Source organism: Crinia signifera, chromosome 19 (genome assembly GCF_055691185.1).
Source record: "Crinia signifera chromosome 19, ASM5569118v1, whole genome shotgun sequence".
In the NCBI taxonomy this organism is placed as follows: Eukaryota; Metazoa; Chordata; class Amphibia; order Anura; family Myobatrachidae; genus Crinia; species Crinia signifera.
Window position 1 is genome coordinate 54,039,387 of NC_139226.1, and position 23,323 is coordinate 54,062,709.

The following is a 23,323-nucleotide window of genomic DNA, read 5'->3' on the forward strand; positions in this document are numbered from 1 at the left end:
CCCCGTATTTCAAGAACCAGCCCCAGGCAAAACCAGCCAGCGGGTAATGCCACAGTCGGGGGGAGACTTTTTATGCAAGTCCCCCCGGCCAAAGCATTAACCCTACCGACCAGTCAGCCTGGCCAGGGGCCCTGGGGGAGTGGGGACCCCCCAATAAAGGGGTCCCCCCCCTCCAGGACTTACCTGACCAGGCTGAAGCCTGGTGCTGTCCTCGATGCCCCTGGGCGGTGGGCATCGAGCTGATGGTTTTGTGTAAAAAATAGAATAAAAACCATTGTTTTTTACTGTGGCACTACAAGTGCCAGCAAGCCTCCCCAGCAAGCTGGGACTTGGATAACCACAAGTCCCAGCCTGCTGGGCATTAAAGGGCCCGCTGGGTCTTGTAGTGCCACCGTAAAAAAAATAGTTAAATAAAACACACTGACACCCGTTTTAAATAAAAGTTTAATACACACATTACATACATACTGATACTTACCTTTCTTGATCCCGTAGGTAGCCCTGGTCCTGATGTCCTGTGTCGTCCTCCAGGTCCATGTCGGCTGTCTGCGTCGTCCTCCAGGTCCATGTCGACGGTCCGTGTCGTCCTCCAGGTCCATGGCGGTGTCCGGGTCCGAAGAAATCCATGTTGGAGCTGTGGAAGGAAATCCTACTCACCTGTTCCTGCGCTGAAGAAGTCTTCTCTTGATCCGACGTAGTCCAGGTAATCTTCCTGCTGTCGCCGGTCCCCGCTGTCTCCGCTGTCCGTGCATCGCGCTGAGGAGAGATGCTGAAGTTTCATATTCGGCGCCTCTCCTCAGACTGAATTCTATTGGCCGCCTAGCAGGCCAATCAGGAGCCGAGAAAGTCGGCTCCTGATTGGCCTGCTAGGCGGCCAATAGAATTCAGTCTGAGGAGAGGCGCCGAATATGAAACTTCAGCATCTCTCCTCAGCGCGATGCACGGACAGCGGAGACAGCGGGGACCCGCTGGCTGGTTTTGCCTGGGGCTGGTTCTTGAAATACGGGGGACCCCTAGTCATTTTGTCCCCCGTATTTTGGGAACCAGCCCCAGAGCAGGAGCCTGGGGCTGGTTGTTAAAAATCGGGGAACCCCTATTTGTCGGGTTCCCTGATTTTTAATTACCGGCTCCAGGCTCTGTCAGCCTGGTGCTGGTTTCGGCTGTGGGGGGGACCCCACGCCGTTTTTTTTTTTTATTTATTTTTTTTTCTGTTTTTTTTACACCATGCAGCCTGCACGGATCTGACTGATCCGTGCAGACTGCTAGAAATAATTCGTATTAGCAGCCGTATATACGGCCGCTAATACGAATCATTACACCATCGGAGGGTTACAAAGCAGTCGTATATGACTGCTTTGTAACTGATCCTCCGGAACACGACTTTGCATACGACTTAAACAGTCGTATGCAGTCGTAGGGAAAATACCAATACGAAAAACTCGGTTTTTCATATTGGTAAATTTCCCCCAAAATCACTGTATATTCCGACCATAAGAATCTCTCATTCCTCAAGCACGCCCAATGTCTTACAGCTCGTCAAGCCCGCTGGGCCATGTTCTTCGAACGTTTCAATTTTCAAATCAGATTCAGACCCGGACGATGAATGCCAAGGCCGATGCTCTTTCACGCTCTTTCAAAACCCCAGCAGACCTTGAGACTCCGCCTCGACCAATCCTCGATCCGCTGGTCTTTGCTCAAGTAACAGTCCAGCCTTCACCCCCACCAGGCAAGACCTTCGTTCCTCTCAATCTCCGCAAGAGAGTGCTGTCCTGGGCACACGCTTCCCGTTTTGCAGGGCATACGGGGGCACAGAAGACCTTAATGTTCCTGTTGCGTTCATACTGGTGGCCTACCATTCGTCGCGATGTAACCAGCTTTGTTGCCTCCTGTGTAAAATGTGCTCAGCATAAGTCCTCCAGAACGTCCCCTGCCGGTCCTCTTCTACCTCTAGCCATACCAACAGAACCATGGTCCCACCTGTCTATGGAATTTATCTGCGAACTTCCTCCCTCCAAAGGGCATACAGTAATCTGGGTGGTAGTTGACCGGTTTTCTAAAATGGTGCACTTCTTCCCATTGAAAGGCCTTCCATCCGCTCCAGTTTTGGCTCAGCTCTTCATTTCCACCATCTTCAAACTCCATGGGTTGCCCAAAGAGATTATATCCGACCGTGGAGTACAGTTCGTCGCAAAGTTTTGGAGGGCCCTCTGTTCCGCTGTACAAGTCACGCTAAAGTTCTCCACTGCTTTCCACCCACAAACCAACGGACAGACAGAACGTGTCAACCAGGACTTGGAAGCCTTCATTCGTTTGTTCGTCTCTTCCTCTCAAGACGACTGGGTAGACCTTCTGCCTTGGGCGGAATTTGCGCACAACAATTCCTATCATTCATCCTCCGGTCTCCAGAGTTCTCAGATTTATCGTTGTCCGATGTCCCTGCAGCTGCTTCTTCTCTACAACGGTTTGCAAAAATCTGGTCAGACGTTCATACCGCTCTCCTCAAAGCATCCGCTCGATATAAAAGGATGGCGGACAGAAAAAGAAGAGCGACTTCTAGATTGAAGGTTGGAGATCGAGTATGGCTGTCTACCCGCCATATACGCCTTCGGTTACCCTCCATGAAGCTGGCTCCCCGGTTCATCGGGCCATACCCAATCACTCAAGTGATTAATCCGGTGGCCTACAGACTACAGCTCCCTTCTTCCTTGAAGATATCGAATTCTTTCCATGTGTCTCTTCTGAAGCCTTTGAGATTGAACTTATATCAGAAGAAGGTGCCTAAGCCGCCCAAGATTGGCTCAGAGAGAGAGACAGAGTTCGAGGTGAGGCGCATTATCGACTCACGTTGTCGCAATACCCATCTTCAGTATCTGGTAGAGTGGCTTGGATTCGGTCCTGAAGAGAATTCCTGGGTTGATGCTGCAGACCTCCATGCTCCCCGTCTGGTGAGACAATTCTTTCAAAGGAATCCACACAAGGTGCGTAGGTGCCCTGGGGTCACCCAGAAAGGGGGGGTACTGTCACACGCAGCCGCGGTGGTGCGCGGCGGGCATACTACTCACCCGTCCGCGCCCGCCGTCGGCTAGCGTGTAGTGGTCTCCAGGTCAGCGGCAGCAGGCAGCGGCAGTCTGGTGGGCAGCAGGCAGCGTGGGACGCCGGCAAGTGTAGCGGTGTGTGCTGTAGGGGCGCCGGGACTTAACCGCCATCTTGGTTAAGTGCAAATAGCAGATTGGCTCAAGTCTGAGGTTTCCGCCCATACTGACCTGACAGCCAATGGCAGCCGCCCTCTAAGGATATAGGGGATCTGCCTAGGCCTGTTCAGTGTCAGTACAAAGAGTCTCCAGAGGCGTTCACAGCTCCCAGCTGACTCCGGCTCTCTGACTCACCTCTCCTGACTTGGTGCCTTGCTTCCAGTGCTCTGTGGTTGATCCAGGTTCTGCTTAACCCCATTGCTGCCAGTTCTCTCCACAGTCTGGTTCCTGCCTGCATCCCTGAGCTCCCTGGCCTCGCTCTTCAAGTCTTCTGCTTCCAAGCAAATTCTTCTTTCTTCAGTCATCATCCATCTTCTTTCAGTCTTCAAGGATCCATCATACAATCAAGTACATTCTCTTTCCGGATCCTCTCATTCTTCAAGACCCTAGTCTGCCGTCCTCAGTGCCTTGAACTGTCATTATTTAAATGAACTTTTCTTCTTTCAAAGTGCCGTGCTGGCTCAATTATTATTTACCACTAACTGCCACTTAAAGAAAGTATTCAAGTGTGTATTGTTCCATTTATGAATTCTATTATTAAACCTGCACGATTTAATCCTTCCTCCTCTGGTCCGTCTCCGGTTGCTACACACCACACGACTTCATCCAGCCCTTCAGTTGTGACATCTACAAGGTGCTTATGAGAATAAAGGCCTGATGAGAAGGATAAGCCTGAGACGCACACTATATGGAACAAAGTTGAATTCATGCAAGGACATGAACGATTACATCGATAAAATACTATCGATAGCTCAGCAATTGGCATGTGTAGGAGCAAGAGTGGATGAGGAAGAAGTGGCGATGGTAATGCTGCAGAACTTGACAGAAGAATTTGACTTCCTAGTTGTCGCACTAGAGTCAAATGAAACCAAGCTTACAACAGAAGTTGTGAGGGCTAAGCTACTTCAGTTCCAAGAAAGAATTCACAAGGACACCATAGCTGAGGGTTCTGCCTTAGTAGCAAAGGGTGCAAAACCCAAGAAATGCACGTTCAAATGTTATGTGTGCCACAAAGTAGGGCACAAGGCTTCAGAATGCAGGATGAAGAACACTAGTGGTACACACAAGTGACATGACAAGAAGAACGAGTCGGCACTGAATGTAGCAGACAAGCCAAGGAGGGATTGCTGGTATATGGACTCGGGAGCCTCTAGACACTTCAGCTGCAACAAGAAGTGGTTCAATTCTTTAACACAGTGTACACCCACAACAGTTACAGGGATTGGTGAAAAGGTCCTTACTGCATCAAGTGTTGGGACAATCACGGTGAGACTAAGAATTGAGGGACAGACAGTAGTCACAGATATCCAAGACGTCCTGTATGTACCAGAATTGGGAAGTAACCTCATCGCTATCAGCGTACTCGAGGCAAAAGGCTACAGAGTCCAGTTTGCAAAGGGCAGGTGTATGGTGCATAATGATAGAGGGACTGTAATTGCTTCAGCAACCCGATGCAACCAACTATACGTCCTAGACACAGATGAATGTGTAGCTTTGGCAGCCTCTGGTGAAAATGAGTCGATGGAACTCTGGCACAGACGTTTGGGACACTTAGGATATGACAATGTCCAGAAATTAGCTGATGGGATGGCAACAGGGATCACAGTGAAAGACACCGAAAGACCTGTGTGCGAGAGTTGCATAAAAGGCAAGCAGACCCGCAACCCATTTTCCAAGTCAGCAGGTAGAGCAGAATCACAGTTAGCTCTGGTGCACACAGATGTGTGCGGACCGATGGAAGAGGAGTCAACCAGTGGTTACAAGTACTTCATGACTCTCATCGATGATGCCACAAGGATGACACATGTATACTTCATGAAGAAGAAAAGTGAAGTAGTCAAGGAAATTGTGGAGTACAAGAACCTAGTGGAAACTCAGACGGGTCTAAAGCTAAAAGCCCTGAGATCCGACAATGGGGGAGAGTACGAAAATGAAGCACTAACTGATTTTCTTAAAAGGAATGGCATAAAGCATCAGCTGACGATGGCCTATACGCCTGAACAGAATGGCATAAGTGAAAGGGCGAACCGAACAATCGTTGAAAGAGCACGAGCAATGGTAAACGATGCTGGCCTGGAGAAGAGTTTTTGGGCAGAAGCTGTATCTACTGCAGTATACCTGAAAAACAGAACACCTACAGTGGCCGTGAAGGGAAAGACCCCCTTAGAGGCCTGGTCTGGGAAGAAGCCAGACATCAGTCACCTCCGTGTCTTTGGGAGCAGAGCTTATGCGCATGTACCAAAGGAGAAGAGAAAGAAACTCGACCCAAAATCAAAACAGTGCATACTGCTAGGCTATTGTGAGGAGAGCAAAGGGTACAGGCTCTGGGATGCAGAGAACAGACGTCTTCTGAAATCAAGAGATGTGATATTTCAAGAAACAGCACCACTCACAAAAGCAGAAGAGCAAGAAAAGCAAGCACTAGTAGAGGTGTGCGAAATAGAAAGCATGCCTGAAAAGGAAAATACAGAGGAGGGAAGCGAACCAACAAACAGGGCTTCCGTAAGAAGCAACAAGGGCATACCAGCTAGAAGGTATGATGAAGAGTATGCGAACAGTGTTTTCAGTGAACCTCAGAGTATTCGAGAAGCGAAAGCGTGCAGTGATTGGGCAAAATGGAAATCTGCAATAGACACAGAGCTATCAGCACTGAAAGAGAACAACACTTGGACCATAGTAGATAGGCCAAGCAACCGCAAGACAGTCAAGAACAAGTGGGTCTTCTGCAAGAAGTTAAATTCGGACGGAGAAGTTGCCCGTTACAAAGCCCGTCTTGTTGCTAAGGGATACACACAGAGATCCGGAATTGACTATGGGGAGATATACTCACCAGTTGCAAGGTATAACACTCTTAGATTAGTAATTGCAGTCGCCACCTTACATAACTTACTGCTATACCAACTAGACTTCGATTCAGCATTCCTAAATGGAGAACTGGCTGAAGAAATCTATATGGAATTGCCAGATCATTACAATGAGGATGAGCTTCAGACAGAGAAGGTGTGTCTTCTGAAGAAATCCATATACGGCCTAAAACAGAGTGGTCGTTGCTGGTACATAAAATTGGATGCAGCACTACTTGAAATGAATTTTATTAGATCAGAGACTGACCACTGCCTCTATTACAAAACTCTGGGAGAAAAGTTGTTCATCATAGCAGTCTATGTGGATGATATACTTATAGCAGGTCACGAAGATCACATCGCAGGTGTGAGGGATCAACTGAAACAGAGATTCAAGTTGAAAGACCTAGGCCCAGTCAATCATTTATTGGGAATGAGAATTGTTCAAGACTTACAAAAGGGAACAGTCACAGTCGACCAACAAATGTACATCGAGGCAACAATTTTGAAGTATGGGATGGCAGAATCCAAGTCAGTAAATACACCAATTGACAAAAGTATTAAGATGACAAAAGGTATGTCACCAACCACACAAGAAGAGGTAGAGGAAATGCAAGATGTTCCTTACAAAAACGTGGTTGGAAGTCTTATGTATGCAAGTATTGGAACCCGTCCAGACATCACTCATGCAGTCAGTCGGGTGAGCCAATTTGCAATAAATCTTGGAAGGCAACACTGGATCGCAGTGAAGAGGATTCTGAGATACCTAAAAGGTACAAGTTCCTTGAAATTAAAGTTCACAAAGACAGGCAACTCAAATTTAAAGGTCTTTTGTGATGCTGACTGGGGAGCAGATGAAGATGATCGACGTTCCCACACCGGTTATCTGTTCACATTGGCTGGAGCAGCAGTTAGCTGGGCAAGTAGAAAGCAACTAACTGTTGCCCTGTCAACAACTGAGGCCGAGTACATGGCTCTTACAGAGACATCTAAGGAAGCACTCTGGATCAAAGAGACTTTGTGTGAATTAGGCCTACTCTATGAAGAAGAGACTATCAGCATCGCATGTGATAACAGGGGAGCGATAGATCTTTCCTGTAGTACCAAGCACCATGGACGGTCAAAACACATCGCGATTAGACATCACTTCATCAGAAAACTAGTGGAGAGCAAGTCCATCGATATATGTTGCAAGCGGAGAGAATGTTGCTGACATGCTTACAAAAGGACTGTCGACAAACTTGCTTATTAAGTTCGTGAAGGACTGTGGACTTGTTTAAATCCAAAAATGTTGATTTGAAGTTTTTTGATGTTCTGAGTGTCTTTCTCTCTAACCATATTTTTGGGTTACAGGTATAACAAAGGACAAAGTATTGTATCATGTTCTTTTATGTAGCCGAAGACAGCCTTGAGCGAGGGGGAGTGTTAGAAAGCAGCGCTCCGCGTCTGTCTCCATATCCCTGGTTAGTGAGCAGCCTACAGACTGCCTTGTCCCTCTGCAGCCACTGTAGTTAGAGTGTCACCCTGAGTGACAGCTTGCGAAGCGAATAGCAGGGCAGAGTCCCCTGACCCTGCTGGCAGCGCGGTTTCCTCTCAGTCAGGAAGTGATAGTGTGTGCCTTTTAGCGCGTGTGTCCTATCCTCCATGCCGGTTCACCGCTCCACGTGCATCGGAGCGTGTAATAGCAAGCCCCGCTGTATTCCTCGTTACCAACGCGTCACTTACACAGGGAGATCCATCCTGTGTAGCAGCAGCGTTACTGGGAGAGATACCGCCAGCGTAAACCGGTCATTGCCATTAACCCTGCACAAGCTGAACGGATCAGATAAGTAACACCTGTGACTGTGATTCCAGCATCAGTTAAATTGCATGAGAAGTTAACCACTGAAGTACCGTGGTACACTGCAAGCTTATCACTTGAATAAATCTAAAGCTGATTATATCTTCTAAGTGTGTCGTCTAACAACCACACAGCACGATCATACAACTACTCTGCCAATAAAAATAAAACCTAACAAGTCTATGGGCCAGATGTATCAAGCTCTATAGTGGTCCTTATTCAAACTCAGGGGGAGATTCTCTAAGAATCTCCGCCCCCCTTCGCCGCCCATCGCATATTTAATTATCGCATATACTGTAACATATGCGATAATTAAGGCAAAGGACAGCTCTTGCGTTAAGAGCTGTCCTTTGTGGTGAGAGTCGCCGGGTCCCAGCAGATCCCGGCGGCTCCCCCTCCCTCACACACCCGGCGCTGCTGCTGCTGCGCCGGGCTCTCCTCCTCCCTGCACCCCGAAGAGGATCAGTGCAGGGAGGAGGTCAGTGCTGCCCGGACACAGGTGAGGGGGAGGGGGCGATGCGGGGCAGCGGGAAGTCGGCGCAGGGCGCCGGAGGGTTGCGAAAGAAGCCCATTGGCTTCTATGGGGCATCGCCAAATTTTTCTGGCGATGCCCCCCACCGCGGTAACCCGGCGGGGGATGCTTACAACATTTTTAGCTTAGAGAATCTCCCCCACTGCCTGTGACATGACAGAGATAATTGGCCGGTTGTTTATTACTCTCCATTTTATCACTTTGTGAAGCTTGATACATTTGGCCCATTGTCTCGTATATTGGAGCATGTGTTTACAATACAATACTGCAGATGGGCCAGAAGGTGGCAGGATCACCATAGAGTACAAATTCAATTTTTCTCTATAGTGTACAATGTATGGATGATCTGTACAGTTGTGCTTAGGGGCAATTTATTAAACTGATCATTGAGCAGAAGAATGAGATACTGTAACAGTAAAAATACATTTACACAAAATAAATTCTCCAAAAACTTGGTGACAGCAAATTCTTCTACTGTACATGATATGGAAATGACCATATATGTCCTTGGAACAAAACAATACAGCCTAAAATTTGCTGAACAATGTAAAGAATAAAGCTATAATAGGGAAATAAGAAACAGGTTATTATTGTGATTTATCCCGATGGTCGTTGTCGGACTATACAGTTATATGGTCATCCTACCCTGCAATGGTTTATGGCAGGTTGCATATTGGCAATTTGAGGGACATTTGTAGGTGCAAAGCCACATTTGCCTTCCGGGGTAGCCATTAAATGCATTTGCAGAATTTTCCTACAATGGATCTTATTCGACAATTGACGCAGAAGTGCAAAAATTGTAATCAGGTGGTTTCTGCATTTGGATTGGATATCCCCCTTAATGTTGCTATGTAGCTGGTATTCACTTTCTAATAAGATGGACTAAAGTAAGGTCACTATTTATTTATCAAGTAATATTTCCAACATATCCCCTGGAAACGGATGATCACTTTTGTGATCATTTCACTTATTTATACTTAAAGAGGGACAGGCTCCTATTACATGCATGTGATTCTAAGGACATATGGATTAATCCTCATTTATTATTGGAGCACCATGGAAAGCCATCCACCCCATTGCACATCTGCTGGTAATACCAGCAGATGAGTGGCGATGATACGGGAGCGCGCATCACCGCTCATCGCTGCCCCGTGCACACTGAGTGGCTTTTGAGCTGAAAGCAACTCAAACGAGTAAACTGAGTGGCTTTCAGCTCAAAATCATCCAGTGTGTATGGGCCTTTAGACAGACATATGGAGCATAGGCGAATCTAGGGGATGGTCCGGGGTGCACTGGACCACCCATTAGCCCATTTTGTAGCTGAGGGATGGGGCTTTTCAACGAGCCCAGCCCCGTGTCTCTAGCCCCCTGGGAACCGGAGATACTGCCAGGCAAAGCTGGAACGTTTTCCCTATAGGATAACATGGGACCCGCTAATTCCGACCCCCACCCAGTTCAACGGCTGCCAGTTCCCCCTTCGGCATCACTGAAGCTCGAGGTTGATCTCAGTCGCAGCAGCAGGGAGAGTTGGAGTGACACTTTTGGGGGCATTGCTTAAGGGACGCTACAAGTGGCGGTATGTGGGGGCATTATGCATAATGTGTGGCTTAATGTGTAAGGGGCATTACAGTGTGCAGCATCATGTGTAAGGGGCATTATGTGTGCAGCATCATGTGTAAGGGGCATTATGTGCGCAGCATCATGTGTAAGAGATACTATGGTGCGCGGCATCATGTGTAATTTGTACTATGGTGTGCGGCATCATGTGTAATGGGTACTATGGTGTGCGGCATCATGTGTAATGGGTACTATGGTGTGCGGCATCATGTGTAATGGGTACTATGGTGCCATCAAGCAAAAACCCCCTAGCAATGAGCACGTAGGTAAGCAGCACTTATGTGGCAAATATGTAATGGGCATTACGGTTTGTTATATACAGTAGTATGTAATGGGCATCATGATGTGTGGCACAATGTGTAATGGGCATTATGGTGTGTGGCCTTATGTGTAATTGGCATTACGGCATGTGGCTTTATGTGTAATAGGTATTATGGAGTTTGCTAAAATGTGTAATGGGCATTACTGTGTATGGTCTAAAGCAGTTGTAGCCAACTCCAGTTTCGAGAGCTACCAACAGTTCACATTTTCCAGACAACCTAGCTGCTGCACGGGTGCACTCATTACTAGCTGAAACATTTTAAACGATCCACAGGTGGAGCTAGTTACTTCACTTGTGATTCTGTAAGGTGATCTGGAAAACATGCACTGTTGGTAGCTCTCGAGGACTGGAGTTGGCTACCCCAGGTCTAAAGTGTAATACCACACCCCTTTTTGTGATGCCATGCCTCCTTCCCATGAGGCCACGCCCCCTTTTTGACCATCGTCAACGCCGCGCAAAGGTCCCCCTGCTATTATGTCTAGATCTGGGACCACCCATTACCATGATTCTAGATTCGCCTATCATATGGTGATATATATACTGGCAGATTCTCAGTTAGTTTAGTAATACCACTCAGGTGCATGAAAGGGACGGGTGATACTGGATAAGAAAAAAATGGTTATAATGCCAATCATTGTGCTGAAGGGAATCAATGTATTTTTTTCTTACCCAAAATTTTGTTTTTCTTCCCTTTCATGCACCTGAGTGGCTTTACTAAAGTAATTGATTATCTGCCAGTATATACAGTATATGTCTGTTGTGAGAGGCAGAAAGGAACCTGCATTAGGAGGATGTGCAGGTCCTTAGGTGCCACATAGGGGGTTATTCTGATTCACTCAGAAAGGCACAATCACTCTCTAATGGACAAAACCATATGCACATGGGTAACGTGCAGAGAGAGTTAGATTTGGGTGGGGGGGGGGGGGGGTGTACTTCAAACTAATAAAAATAAAGCAGCCAGTATTTACCCTGCACAGAAACAATAAAACACCCCAAAACACCCCTTTCTCTGCACATGTTACATCAGCCCCACCTGCAGTGCATATGGTTTTGTCCATTAGAGAGTGATTGTGCCTTTCCGAGTGAAGCAGAATATCCCGCTTAGAGTATTATGGGGTTGCTGCAAGGTAGGAAGCTCTTAGTTTCTATGCCTGGGACAGATACAGGTCCTGGACAGGGGGAAGGTCAGCCCAATGATCTTTTCGGCTGACCTCACTACCTTTTGAAGCCTGCGTTTAATGTTCTCACTGGCAGATCCATATTACTCTACCCACTTTGCCTTATTCTACTCATGTGCCTTTTTGGTTTCTCCATTGAAAGATGTTCAATTTTATACGTATATTTTTAATTTTCTGTCAGTTAGTGCAGAAGGGGTTGGAGAGATACTCTTGCATGGCTTAGCCATAGGCCTCCCTAGTGGACTTTCTTCATCTCTTGGAGAAGGGTGACTTTAGGGCGGATGCCAGCATTTTAACATACTATTAAGTGGAGTTTGTCCTATGTTTTTGTTGATTACTTGTATGTTAATGTTACTTCCTTTGTAATTGTTGATAGAGTACTGTTGATAGAGTATTGTACATACAACTAAATTGACGTCAGTCAATCTATGTGACATGTAGCTACTGACTTGAGTAAGTCATATTTATGTGATTCCCTTAGTGCCCATAAATGTATCCAGTTTTGATTTAAATTCATTAACAGTAGTTGCTGCAACCACCTCTTCCGGCAATCTGTTCCAGAATTTCACTACTTTAATGGTAAAGAATCCTCTTAATTCCTTTCCTGGAGCCTCATGCCTGTGTGTACTAAGTATAGTCCTGACACTGAACATTTCATTCCCAATCCTGTATTTGAACATACTAATTATATCACCCCTGAACCTCCGTTTCTCCAGTGAAAACATATTCAGCTTGGTTAGCCTATCTTTGTATTCTAGTGATTCAAGACATTTCACTAGTTTAGTCACCCTTCTCTGTACCTGTTCCAATTCATTTATGTCATTTTGAATGTGCGGTGCCCAGAACTGGACATAGAAGTGTGGTCTCACCAATGCCTTGAAAAGGGGCACTATCATCCCTATTTCTTTTTCTGCAGCGGCGGTAAAGAAAGGTCATCTTGAGTAGTTGTGTGAGTATGTAGATAGTGGGTGCACTCCCCCCGACATCGATTGTCATGAACCATGCTTCTGCACAGGAGATGGACACACCATTTGCAAGGGTGGTTGTGCAGGGAGAGTGATCGGTATATGTATGGTATGGTGAGGTTTACCCCCACTTTTCCTTTCTTGACCATTCTTTGGTGCCGCCAGCACTTGTGTCTGTGTCTTTATATTTAGTGTTAAGTTAAGGTTAAGTTATGAATCAAGTTTATAAAGTGTCAGGCATGAAGATACCAGATGGTGAGTTTATGGTAATGTGGAGGTTCCGGTCGGTTTCGTTTCTAGGAATCCAAACCTGCTAATCTCTACAAATTACCCACCACTTCTTGACGTAGCTGACCAGGGCTGTTAGGGAATTTTGTTATTTGAAAGGGCAATCGGAAACAAACCAAATTTTACTGTTTTACATCTTGGATCCTCCGGCAGCTCTGGTGCTCCTGAGGTGCGACCCCACAACTCATCTGCGCTGCTGCCCGGTCCGGTGTGTCAGCGGGAGGGGGCGGCCGTTGACTCTCCGGTGGACTGACGGCAATGAGCGGGAGCCGCTTCTCTTGAGGCGTGCTGCTTGGCCGGCCGGAGTCACCGGCACGGTCCCGCTCGTCGGACACTGGATCTGAGGTACCGCTGCAACATTACTCCTGCATATGCAGGGACCCACAGGTACTCATAATTTATCTGGAGCTGGGGAGGTGAGGTCCGCGGCCCTCTTGAACGCTACAAAATCCTTCTGTTGTCGGCACTGATTTGCTGGGTCTCCTCTGTCACCTAATATTGCCGATCTTGTGATATATATTAGCCACCAATATCCCTGCTTAAAAATACCCCTATTCAGGCAGGTGGACTGTACCTAAGTCAGACTCAGGATAAGTGTAGACCTGCTACTAAAATCATGAATCCTCTACAAAGCATACTGCAGGCTATAAACGACTCTACTGATAGACTGTGCCGGGAGCTGTCTGCAGTCCATGCCTGTGTGTATAATACTTCATCTGCTCCTGCTAATCCTCCTATTGAAAACACTGCTTTTACAACCCAAGACCATGTTCCTGCTACCTTCTTGGTTGGGAATGGGGCTTCATGTACCCAAGGGGAGTGCTCCATAACCATGGATTATAAGTACCAGAATCATCTGGATACAGCCTCTGTGCATCCTTCGAAGGACTACACACTAGAGACAGACTGTGTGGATGCTTTGCCGCCCTGTCGTCACCCTGAGGCGGTACGTGAAGAAGCTGGGACCCCCCAAACCCCGGGGAAACCCTGCTTGATGGTCCTATCTGGATCTGCTCATCTACTATGTCATACCCATCTAAGTCCTGATAACGAGGGGATATATCCGAATCTATACTCGAAGCTCCTGATCATTCTTTGCAAGTGGGTGCATAATCCCCTTCTACATGCCACGTATACCTCCTTTCTGGGACTGAAGGACTGGCCGGACTAGATTCACACAATGCATGGAGGCTTAATATGTTTTTTCACCCCTCTTAGTCCTGATTACCTTCGTATCTCTCTTTCTACCATGCCATTTATGTTATTCACCGTTATAGTCTTATGTATACATTTTGCTGATGCCTGTGTTTAATGTTTCCTTGTATCCCTAACACAAAATGCCTATTATATATATCCGTTTAGATTAGGTAACTGGATATAATGTGGTCTGACATATTTCATCGGGAGGCTGAATTTTTTTCTTTTTTTGTTTGATCTGATGCCTTTGGAGTCTGGGGGTTACGCTCCCAAGTTGCTACATTTACTATGATACAATATCCTGTATTAGCAAGGGGGGGGGGTTGGTCAAGTTGGGAGGGGGAAGGGAATAGTTAGATAGATAGCCGGGGGGAGGGGGGGGGGGTACAGTTCAGGGATCCAAGTGCACCCTAGTTGGGGTTGGGTAGTACAGGGAGGGGGGTTATATAGGTGGGTTGCTTTGGGTGTTTGGGGGGGGGGGGTTATTTTTTATGACATATACTAATAGGATTGGACCGAATCGTTTGGCTGGTATAGCTAGTACTGCTGAATCACTTTCTACTGACAACCAATGCAATGATTGGCAAATTAGCTCCTCCTAGATGAGCCAGTTCTGAGCGAACATGTTTATGTTTTAATTGTATGGGAAACTCAAACTATGCCCGAGTAGGCGCCCTCGGGTATATACATATACATCCTGAGATGTTCTGGAATATTGTGAATGTATAAATAATCCTGGCTCATCCATGTTCTCCTTTTGAACATTAACAATTTGTACAATGTATGTTTAGCTTAGTGATTCTGTCTGATATACATTTCAACTATACCATGTATGTGGGGGGGGGGGGGGGGGGGGGGGGGGGGTTCGTGTTGTTTGTTATGCAAAACCAAATAAAAAGTATCATGCAAATAAACATCGTCTAGGTTTATACACCAATGTATTTATTTATCTTTTCTAAAAAGCACAAGTAGAGATACACAAAAATAATACTTCAGGTAAAAAACAATAACAAAAGCATACATTTAAAGGTTTACAATATTATTTAGGAGGCACTGGTGTACAAAAAGCATATACTAACGATACAGTTCGTGCAAAACAAAATTAAACTTTGCATGTGTAGCACAGAGCTAATTTTAGGTTTGGATGAGGACACTATAAAGTGAACAATAGAAAATGTGTATGCCAATACTGGGAAAAGGCTAAATATATAAATATTCATCTGCCAAGTGACCTGGAAAAAAACAATGCAATTGCAACATGGTTGTTTTCCAAAGGAATCAAAGAAAAAGGACACAAAAGAAAGTGTGTGTATGCTATAAAGCACAAATATTACTGAGGTTTGGGCACAAAGCAACTCATACAGAAGGCAGAGGAGCACAAAAAAAGTGTCTAAAAGGCAGATAGTGTTCATTCTAGCACCCGCTATCTTTGAAAACCCGTGCAGTTCCTCTTCCCTGCCTGGGGTGTCGCTGTCTGCTGTAGTGCTTCTAGCACAGTGTGGTCTGTGCACTGATATGCAAACCCGAACTGTGCTAGAAACACCACAGCAGACAGCGACACCCCAGGCAAGGAAGAGGAACTGCATGGGTTTTCAAAGATAGCGGGTGCTAGAATGAACACTACAGTATCTGCCTTTTAGACACTTTTTTGTGCTCCTCTGCCTTCTGTATGAGTTGCACTGTGCCCAAACCTCAGCGGCCAATCAGGAGCCAGTAAAGTCGGCTCCTGATTGGCTAGAATTCATTCTTAGTCCAGACACCGAGGAGGAAACATCTCTGCAGCTCTGACAGACGGGGAGTTTGCTGGAGTCGCCCGGCAGCTTAAAAAAGAAGCCAGAAGATGGAAGAAGAAGGAAGAATGCCTGGACAATGTCGGACCAAGCCAGAAGAACTTCCATGGAGGACCTGGGTGAGTTGGATTTCCTTCCACAGGTCCACCATGGATTTCTTCGGACCCGGACCTGACGCCGACATGAAGATCGACATGAAGAAGAATGGCGACATGGATCCGGAACCAGGACAAGGCACCGGATCAAGACTCTGGGACCTACCTACGGGATCAAGATAGGTAAGTATCAGTGTGTGTGTAATGTATGTATTAAACTTTTATTTTACAGGTGTCAGTGTGTTTTTATTTAACTATTTTTTTTACTGTAGAACTACAAGACCCAGCGGGCCATTTAATGCCCCGCAGGCTGGGACTTGTGGTTCACCAAGTCCCAGCTTGCAGGGGTGGCTTGCTGGGACTCATAGTTCTACAGTTTAAAACAATAGTTTATTCTATTTTTTACACCAGAATCAGCCCGATGCCCACCGCCCAGGGGCATCGGGGACAGCACCAGGCTTCAGCCTGGTCAGGTAAGTCCTGGAGGGGGGGGGGGGGGCCCTGGCCAGGCTGACTGGTCGATAGGGTTAATGCTTTGGCCGGGGGGACTTGTATAAAAAGTCTCCCCCCGGCTGTGGCATTACCCTGCTGGCCGGTTTGGCCTGGGGCTGGTTCTTAAAATACGGGGGACCCCTAGTAACTTTGTCCCCCGTATTTTGGGAACCAGCCCCGGACCTGGAGCCTGGGGCTGGTTGTTAAAAATCGGGGAACCCCTATTTGTCGGGTTCCCTGATTTTTAATTACCGGCCCCGGCTCTTTCAGCCTGGTGCTGGTTACAGCTGTGGGGGGGACCCCACGCCGTTTTTTTTTTAATATTTATTTTTCTATTTTTTCACACTGAAGCCTGCACGGATCTGACTGATCCGTGCAGGCTAAAGCCAAATACGACAGGGAAAGCAAGGTGTATTTTCCTGTCGTATTTGTGTGCCAATTAGCAGCTGTATTATCAATACGACTGCTTAGTACATCAGGAACCACCATTCTTTTGAATGGTGATTTCTGTCGTATTCTATCGATGGTGTAGACATTCGTATTTGTAAATACAAATACGAATGTTCCATCATTAGAAATACGAATTGTTGTATTTTCGGGATTGTAAATCCCGAAAATACAAATGTGTAAAAGATAGGTGTATTTCTGCCTACGAATACACCTATTTTTTACGAATCCATTTTGGTAAATTTCCCCCATAATGTTACAGGAATAAATAAGCATAGAACTTTTAACTGTATGTTCTCTGACTAGTGATTTTGGGGGATATGCAATCCTCCACCGCTATTTCCGATGGGGGAAATAGCGGCGGATACCTAATTAATGTTGTCTTTACTGACAGCATTGAAGAGGCATCATGGCAGAACAAGCTCGACTTTAAAAGCTGTCAGGCTCGTTCTGCCGATAACGGAAGTGGATTGTCCCGATCATGGCCATATATCGACAATCCATGGCCGTTTACGCGGACACGCCCCCTTTTTCACCAACGTTTAATCCCGCCTGCCGATTTGCTGTCGATCAAAATGCAAACGGACCAGGATCATGACTGTCAGGACGGACCGACAGTCATGATCCTGGATTACATATTCCCTTTAACCTTTTGAGTGGCAACATCTCTGTGAGCGATGTTCAAAATATCCGCCTCGCTCTCATTGTTATATAAAATTCAAATAAAAAATGTTGTGTAAAAAAAAAGATTCTATTTCCTATATAAGGTAAACATTACAGCCCATCATGATGAATAACAATGTCGGCTTGGTCATTTTCATACCTATTTTGAGAAATTCACTTGGCACTCAAAGGGTTAATTCTGTTTTGGTCAAATAGCAAGCAGAACATGGTCGAATGAATAACCTAAGAGATCAGTATACACTGACGAAAATAAACAAGATCTATAATGTAAGCTATGAGATTGGCAGCTGTCAGAACAGCAATGGCTACTAATTTATCCCAATTACATAATCCACTCCGACCTGAATAGCGACTGCATTCGTTTGGACGTTGTGTGGTTCCCCTGTACTTTGAGTCAAATTGGAAGATTGGCCAGATGATCAGGGCGGAAGCATAAAACAGGACAGAAAGGAGGACGTAGGCACTGAGAGACTTCTCAAAAGTACTGGGCAACCAACTGGTACATTCCCCGACACATAAAATAATCACCAAAACAGACAGGATAAAACAAATACAGTAAACAGATAAGCACCACTTAAGTGCATCATGTTTGGTGTACAGCGGGGGATCTGAAATGAAGACAAAACACAGTCAATGAAGCTTTCTATAACTTTTAAAAGTCCAGGAACAGTTGCCATGTATCCAGTAACTTCTCCCGGCTGGGCTCTTGTTAAAGACACCTCAATGATATATGCCAGCGTGGTGAGACAGGAAAACACTACAGCCACAATCTGGTAGGTGCGCCTCTCGCTGCCGTAACTTTTGTCTTCCAAGTAGAACAGTGGGTTCAGAACGGTGGCAGAGAGGCACATCAACACACAAACATAGCAAAAGTGATGGGGAAGTTTTTCCAAGACACTGGCATCCGGTTTTGCACCCCTGTAAATTCCACCACAAGGATTATTATAGTGACAGCGAAACAGAAGCACCAGGAGAACATGCAAAAGTCTCCGGTTCCACTGCCCCAACCTCCTCTGTGCACAACCAAGCTGAACGTAACGCAGGCAACGATGGCTGCCAGAATGCGCACAATCCCAACTGGAGACTTTAGGGTGTGGGTGTTGCCCACCACGATTTTCGTGCGTTGGACTGGCATGGTTCTTGTACCTTTGAAAAGAAAGAAAAAGGGATGTCAAATATTGTATTAAAAAAGGCCTCAACGAGGCAATGGAATTAAACATAGTATTATAGAACAATTATTGCTTTCCTTGTCTGGTTCTGTATCATTTAATGGATTGTACCATGTGACTATGTGTAGGTGTCGAAGATAATAATATGTCCATGAAGGACAACAGCGGGCCTTCTTCAATATAAAGAATCCTTATATAATATCGATAAGACCCCCCCTCTTTTAGTATAAATTAGTTTGGACCCTACCCCCCCCCCCCCCCTTTTTAATACAATATTAGCCTGGATAAACCACCACAAAAGCTATATGGTGATAAACTATAAAAAGAGTCTCTCCATAATGTACTGCTATATATATATATAAAAATTATACCGTATAAATTATGTCTTCATACATCCACCAATTAACGTTATTTTGTAAATAATAAAATACCATTTAGGTTATATGTTGGATATATATGTGTATATATTTTTATATATTTATTTTTTATTTTTCTATTATTATTATTTGTGCATCTCTTTCCATATATAATAAGATGATATGTGAAGTCCTATATATTTACCCTCTCTACCATATCAAATATTATTACCTTTTTTATATATATATTGTACTTATTTTCATCCCCATGACCTTGCTGTGTATATACGCAAAATTGCTTACTAATAATGCTCCCCAGAAAAATAATGACTTTTTTTCGCTATGGGCAGGGGTTAATAGTAGAAAACGATATCCGAGTGTAACATTCATGTGTTAAAATAAAGTTGCTTTTGTTCAAATAAAGGGGCAGTTCTAATACTGCACCCATCCATGATAAACAAATTCCATCTCTTTGGCGACTGGCTCCGCTCCCCCGGAAGTGACGCATAACATACCACCTAAAGATGCGATGACGCGGGTATACAGCGTCACCGCATCTAGACAAATTAGGGCTTGTCAAGCCCGGACCACGTGTTAGTACACGTGTCATATGGCCGAATTCCGGCCAATACAACCACTGAGCTTCCGGCGGAAGCGGGAAGTCATTCTCGGCAGGTGGAACGCATATGCGTTCCACCCATATATCGCTATGAATCCAAGCTTACGAATATCGTTTTCTTAGAAAATAACACAGAGGCAGCTAACTGAGGACTCGTTTTCCAACCTAGACTGTCAATCTTAGTACCAAATGTCCTCCCCTCTGTCCATAACTGTGTTACTTGCGGGGAACAAAGTGACCTTTTGACCCGGAAGTGATAATTATTAACACAATATATTTTCATGATTTAACAGATACCCACTGGGAATATTAAATGTTTTATGGTATTATACCTACTATATCAGTATGTTTGTCTACTACTTTATGATTAAACATTGAAATTATGATTGTAATGTATTATTACTCTGATTGAATGTCAATTGGCTACTCATTAGTATGGGTATATATACCCCTAGCCACCACACTAGAAGCCACCTTTGAAAAAGCCACAAGCTAGTGGCGAAACGCGTCAGGTGCAGCCTCTCACTCCTACAGATTGGACCCATATTACCATCCAGTCCATCGTCTGCCTACTTTTGGGAATTTCAACTCTGATCCACCCTCCAAGACCTCTACAGGACACTGAACTCCAGGTGAGCCCCGCCATTCATAGCCACCTGTATGAGACAGTGGTCCCTCATCAAATACCTCAAGTGGGACTGATAACTCTCCACCACAATAGTGACCAGGGGCAACCAGCAGCTTTTTCCTCCAGGTGAGCCAACACCATCATAGCCACCTGTTAGAGGTTCTGCCATCCCCCCTTTATCAAACCTAGTCCAGGTTGGAGAATTCCTGCCCACCCTCCTTCAGTGCTTACAACATTCACTGCAATTTCATATATGGGAGGTACCCAAATGGGGTATTGAATACCAATTTCTCTGAAAGCCAATAGAGGTCCTTTAAGGGATAAAATACGGACATTTCTCCATTGTTTCCTCCAGCGGCTACTACCATCTATCCGTGAACATAGAGAGGACCGGTGAATTGTCCCCCAAAATCTTTTCCCCATTCATCTTCCCAATCGGCAGATATACCATTGGTTAAGTGCACTTTCCAATCTGGACTGATACTCAATAGGGCATTGGCCCTTACGGATCCATATCCAATCAAAGAGTGAAACCTTCTTTTTAACATTTTTATTGTACGATATTGTCATGTGCAAATGTATGTAATGTTTTTATTTATCTTTGTGATATAAATTGTTTTTTCACCATAAAGTTGTTCAATCTATTCATTGTGACACCAGCGCTGCTTCTCTGAAACTTCATTTCTACCAATGTACTGTAGGTGAAAATGATAATTTTCACTTACTTTTGTAGAAAATAAGTACGTCCCAGCGGCCGGAACATCTCATGCTCCGTTTTTGGCTTTCAACCCTCAACCATTACGCCGTGGCCGGAACATTTTCTGCGTCGCTTCCGGCTTTCACTCCCAAAAGCATCCTGTCGCGTCCAGAACATCTCATGCGTCGGTTCTGGCTTTTACTCATAAAAGAACCTCGTCGTGGCCAAAACATCTCATCCGTCGGTTCCGGCTTAACCCCCCCAAGCACCTTGCCAAGTCGGGAACATTTCATTCACAGGTTCCAGATTTTACCCTCCAGGCACATAGCTGCGTACAAGTTATATTCAGATTCCGGTTTTCACACCCCAATCGAATGTGAAAGGGTACAGCGGTGTGAAAGTGGTATATGGGGTCTAAAAATTATCACTTTTTTTTTACCAAAGTAGGTGAAAATAACAATTTTCACCTACTTTTGTAGAAAATAAGTACCTTGCAGCAGTCGGTACATCTCATGCGCCGGTTCCAGCTTTCACTGCCCAACCATCACGCCGGAACATTTCTTGTGCCGGTTCCAGGTTTCACCCACAAAAGCACCTTGCCAAGTCGGGAACATTTCATTCACAGGTTCCAGCTTTTACCCTCCAGGCACATAGCCGTGTACGGAACAAATTATTCCCAGGTTCCGATTTTCACACCCCAATCGAATGTGAAAGGGTACAGCGGTGTGAAAATAATATATGGGGCCTATAAATGATCACATTTTTTTTACCAAAGAAGGTGGAAATAACAATTTTCACCTACTTTTGTAGAAAATAAGTACCTCACAGCAGCCGGTACATCTCATGCGCAGGTTTCGGCTTTCACCGCCAAACCACCACGCCGCTACTGGAACATTCCTTTCACCGGTTCCAGGTTTCACCCACAAAAGCACCTTGCCGAGGCAGTACCATTTCATTCACAGGTTCCAGCTTTCACCCTCCAGGCACATAGCTGCATACGGACAAGTTATTTGCCGGATCCAGTTTTCACATCCCAATCAAGTGTGATAAGGGTACAGTGGTGTGCAAGTGGTTTATGGGGACTATATATTATCACTTCATTTCTACCAAAGTAGGTGAAATTGATCATTTTCACTTACTTTTGTAGAAAATAAGTACCTCACAGCGGCCAAAACATCTCATGCTCCGTTTTTAGCTTTCACCCCCCAACCATCACGCCGCAGCTGGAACATTTTCTGCGTCGGTTCCAGCTTTCATTCCCAAAAGCATCTCGTCGCAGGCCAGAACATCTCATGCGTCGGTTCTGGCTTTCACTCCCAAAAGCACCTCGTCGTGGCCAGAACATCTCATCCGTCGGTTCCGGCTTTACCCCCCAAGCACCTTGCCAAGGTGGGAACATTTCATTCACAGGTTCCAGCTTTTACCCTCCAGGCACATAGCCGCGTACATAACAAGCTATTCGCCGGTTCCGGTTTTCACACCCCAATCAAATGTGAAAGGGTACAGCGGTGTGAAAGTGGTATATGGGGCCTATAAATTATCACTTTTTTTTTTTTACCAAAGTAGGTGAAAATTATTATTTTCACCTACTTTAGTAGAAAAAAGTATTACTGATATTCAATAAAAAAGCAATGCAGACAATATCACTGCTATCTCCCGCACTGATATCAGCCCTGATTTGGCTCGCTGTCTGCATAAAATAATATAAGGACCTCAATTCATCAAACTTTAAACATAATTTACGGAAGAACATACATATTTGATAAATATACATGTATGCCAGGAAGATATTATCGCGCCTGCTTACCTGTTGTGGGTAGCTGCTCCTGCAATTTGACGTTTGGAATATGCTGTAGTAAAAATGATGTCACAGTAGTCCAGAGACGTAGCTGGGTAAGCAGTTGACATCACAATTCATTCGTGGAGAAGGTCTACCTGAAAAAAAGAAGGAGGCGCGATAATATGTTCATGACATACATGCATATTTATTAATAATGTGTCTTACATCGTAACACACATAAATGCAGTACTATACAGACAACACAAGTCATCCTTATCAGTTCCTGCCCAGTGATTGCAAATACATGCTACAGCACATATTAGACCCTTAACTGTGGACCCGTTACTCAGTTTTACAAACTTAGCAGGTCCCCGGGTATGTGCTCTGCAGCAGCCAGTCTTGAGGAGCTGTCAGGGACTATCACCCCCCAAAGCACCTCACAGTGCCTGGAACATCTCATGAGCCAGTTTAGGCTTTCACCCGCCTTCAAGCCCATCGCAAAACCGGATCTGGCACCTCTCCAAAGCACCTCA

General features: G+C 45.4%; 1 pseudogene across 1 annotated transcript; it reads right to left on the reverse strand.

Moving 5' to 3' along the window:
- Positions 1-16,651: 16,651 nt before the first annotated feature.
- On the reverse strand, positions 16,652-22,946 carry LOC146042548 (myeloid-associated differentiation marker homolog; annotated as a pseudogene). Its single transcript, XR_014463913.1, has 2 exons — positions 22,818-22,946; positions 16,652-18,687 (listed from the first exon to the last, which is right to left on the reverse strand). The product of XR_014463913.1 is annotated as a myeloid-associated differentiation marker homolog (transcript).
- Between the last annotated feature and the right edge of the window lie 377 nt (positions 22,947-23,323).